At 54.8% G+C, this 3,568-nt stretch overlaps 1 long non-coding RNA gene across 1 annotated transcript in view; it reads right to left on the bottom strand.

Annotated features, from left to right (window-relative positions):
* Positions 1-2,235, bottom strand: part of LOC102386835 — a 9,635-nt gene extending 7,400 nt beyond the window's left edge. Inside the window, exons 1-2 of the long non-coding RNA XR_323800.2 lie at positions 2,172-2,235; positions 772-1,013 (exon numbers count right to left, since the gene is read on the bottom strand). This is a non-coding gene — a long non-coding RNA (uncharacterized LOC102386835). The remainder of the gene's footprint in view (positions 1-771; positions 1,014-2,171) is intronic.
* Between the last annotated feature and the right edge of the window lie 1,333 nt (positions 2,236-3,568).

The following is a 3,568-nucleotide window of genomic DNA, read 5'->3' as shown; positions in this document are numbered from 1 at the left end:
ATGCAATCTCCCCTGGCCCCAAAACAATGTTAGAGCCATGCCAGGTTCTGTCCAAACCCCCAGGCTGAGATCAGGGCCCTGCTGTGCCTGACACTGTGCAGATCCTGGCCATGACACCATCCTGGCCCACAAAACTCTTGGTCTGTGCAGAAGCTCTGAGGGCCAAGAGGGACCCATGGCCAGCAGAAGGGAAGCTCAACTGCTGGGGCACATCCCTGGCAGTCAGCACAGCCTCACCCTGCCCTCTTGTCCCTGCAGTTCATGATCTTGACCTCCTCCTTATGATCCTGCCTATCTTGACTGTGGCCACAGTTCTGGCTGGTGGTAGTGCCACCTACACTATCTGCCACTGCAAGCAAGCAAAAGATTGACAAGTACAAGCAGCAGTTATTATGGACACGGGCATCTGGAGACCAAGTGCCCCTGACCCAGTGCCAGTGCCCCCAGGGCCACATGCCTGACACCCGCATGAATGTGGTGTGTTACCCAACATAATTTAAGATTTTAGTTAGTGGCACTGCATTCATAAGTGTTTGAACAAGAATAGTCTGTTCTCTGAAGAGAGCATTTACTGAGCACAGCAATTTGCAACTTCAGGCACACTACAAAGAACAACAGAAAAAACTTTTCCTAAGCTAAGACACAGCCCAGTAAGACACAGCAACAGCACACACAACTTAGCCCAACTCAAAATGCCATATAATAGGACAACCCCCCCCCCCACCAAAAAACCAAAACAAACAAACAAAAACCCACAACAGAAAGCCTTACATAGGTCTTATGTAATCCTGAGGGCAATGTCTCTTGCAGGCAGAGGTTCAGGAAGTCCTTCTAGGGGTATCCACAGATCTTCTGAGGTGAGGAAGAAGAGATCCCATAGGCATCATTTCTGCCTGGTCTTTTATAGATGAATTTGCATCTCTTTCCCCACCTTGGGTACTTTGACTATCATGCATTCAGTGTTTCTGTCTCTTCTCAGGTATTCCAGTCTCTCGCCCCTTACAAGTTCCACTCTGAAATGTAAATGTAGTTCCTTGCTTTCTTTGGTCATGCCAGCCCAAGCAGTGTGGGACCCTCCCCTGCTACTTTGGGTCTGTCACATAGCTCCAGCCCACATTTGTGATGATTGTGCCAGGTCTTTGCCAACAGACCCATGCCTAGGCAGAACAAGGCAACCTGGATGCTGCTGCCCCCACAAGGCAGGGAGCCCAGGCAGCAAAAGCACCAGGGCATTGCAGCTGCCGGGAAAGTGGGAGCTGGTAACTTGGGCTGGATTCAGACCCCTGGCATCAGTGAACATCTCCCCTTCACATCTCTTCCCATAGCCAATAAAGGAACCCAGGTGCCTGGGCTCCCAGCCCCCCCAGCCCCCTTTCCCTGCAGGACCCCATTCCTCTCCCAGAGCAGGGAGAGAACCCAGGTGCCCTATCCTTAGCCCTCCCCACCACTGCTGTACCACTCCACACACATGGATTCTCTTCAGCTCTGGAAGGGGAGTACAGGTGTATCTGGGCTCCCAACACCCCCAGCTCACATCCTCCCCTCCCCTCCCCTCCCCTCCCCGAGCTGGAGAGAACCCAGATATCCTGGACACAGCTCCCCCTGCCCCGCTCCCCCCATGCTCTCACCCCCCAGCTCCTCTTCAAGAACAGGGAAGTAACCCAAGTGTCCTAGCCCCAGGCCCCCCTGCTCTCACCTCCCAGAGCAGGGGGAGAACTCAAGAATCCTACCACCAAGGTTGCTGGCTCTCAGGGGAGATGGATGTGGGGAAGGCAAGACACTGCCCTGCAGCATCCCAGAAGGTGGGGCAGGTGGGACCGCCTCTGGGGTCCGTGATAAGCCAATGGCTCTAGGGGGCAGTTATGCAAGGGAAGTGCCCACCTACCTCTGCCTTGGACTACCAAAATGCAGCTGCTTCTGGGGTGGAGCCAGCAGCACAGTGGAACAGGATCACAGGAATCCTTGGAGCTGTCCCGGGTGCAGTTCCCAGAGGGAGCTACGAAGAGGTGTTGCCACTCCTCCCAGCTGCCCAGCTCTGCCTTTATCCCACTTGCTACTTCAGTTGCCCCTCCCGACCTGGCCCTCCTTGGGTTTGGGAATACGCCCTGGGCCCTGCACTTGGGCTTCATTCCATTAGTTAAAATTCATTCATTTGGGGGTTTTCCACCCACCTTAAAACGAGCTGTAGCAGGGGCTCAGGCGGGAGCCCTGTTACTGTATGGGTTTCGGGCGAAGATGACCTGAGATTGCACCCCGCCAGGTGAAGGGAGTTTCACATCAGGGGAGGGGCGGGATTATTAGCCCGCCACGGCCGGCATAAATCCGGCCACGGGACAAACACCTTTTGCCTTCGGGCCCTGGAGAACGGAGGGGAGACCATTGGGACTCTGGAAGAAGAGAAACCTTGCCTGTGACCCCGAGGAAAGCCGGGATCTTGGGACTCCGGACGACAAGTCGACCACAAGTCTAACTCTTCCGCGGGAACCCCAGCCAGCCTGGCGAGTGCGGGGAGAGACTGCAGGGCTCCGAGATACAGCTCTGCTGGGAACCCCAAGAGCTCGAGAGAGGCTTCGGGACGGGGCTCGAGCGGCAGGAGCAACCAACTTGTGGAGGCAGCCAAGACGCCAGACAGGCGACTCAAACAAGCGAGGCAGCAGCAGAGGCAGCTCCCAGCACGAGCCGCGGGAGACGCGGAGAGTACATTCCGCTCCTAAGACTTCTTAACCCCCAGAGACTCTGGTCATTACAAAGCATCCCTCGGGCATCCGGAGCCTAGAGTCCTTATCTGAGGCTTGGAATGCCCTCCCTAATGAGGTAATTAGCGAGGACATTGTTACAATACACTACAGACTCCTGCTGTGCAAATAAAGGCTACTCTCTGCGAGTTTGCTATCCAGGTGGCTGAAGTGATTCCTTGCTCGGATACCATCACTGAATCTCTCTTCTTTTTATCTAAGTCGTAGCAGGCGAGTTCAACGGGAGACTGAGCTGGGAGTGACCCCCTTGCCCAGGGTGTCCCCCCCCCCCCCCCCCCCCCCAAACTGCTTCAAAAAAATACAAATTCTTCTCAAGGTGACGTTTTCAGCCTGCCTTGGCCTGGTGCTCCATGGTGTCCTCTTAACTTCCTTCCATGTGAGAGAAAAAATCGACTTTCCTGCTCCGTGTCCTGTTGTAAAACAAAAGGGTTGTAAGGCCAGGGTCCATCTCAACAGTCTGGCGTGATCCAGCTTGGCTGTTCGCAGCCAGCGCAGAGGGGTATGATCTGTAATTAACACGAATTCCTGCCCCAGAGGTAACGACGAAAGAGCTCGGCCCCCCACCAGATGACTAAGCACTCCCGCTCAATCCCTCCGTAGCTGGTTTCCACCCGTGTAAGTTTCTTGCTGGCAGATGCTATGGGCCCCTCTTCTTCCTGGAAGAGAATTACCCCTAAGGTGATGCCTGAGGTGTCTGTCTGCAGAAAGAAAGTTTCCTGGAAATTTGGGGTGTATAATATGGGCCGTTGGCAAAGGGCCTCCTTCACTTGCTTGAAAGCGTGGAGGGCTTCTGGGTTCTGTTGGCCCTTGGT

The sequence above is a fragment of the Alligator sinensis genome, unplaced genomic scaffold, assembly GCF_000455745.1.
Source record: "Alligator sinensis unplaced genomic scaffold, ASM45574v1 scaffold707_1, whole genome shotgun sequence".
Lineage (NCBI taxonomy): Eukaryota > Metazoa > Chordata > Crocodylia > Alligatoridae > Alligator > Alligator sinensis.
Note: the sequence above shows the minus strand (reverse complement) of the source record. Positions and strands in the feature narration are given on the sequence as shown.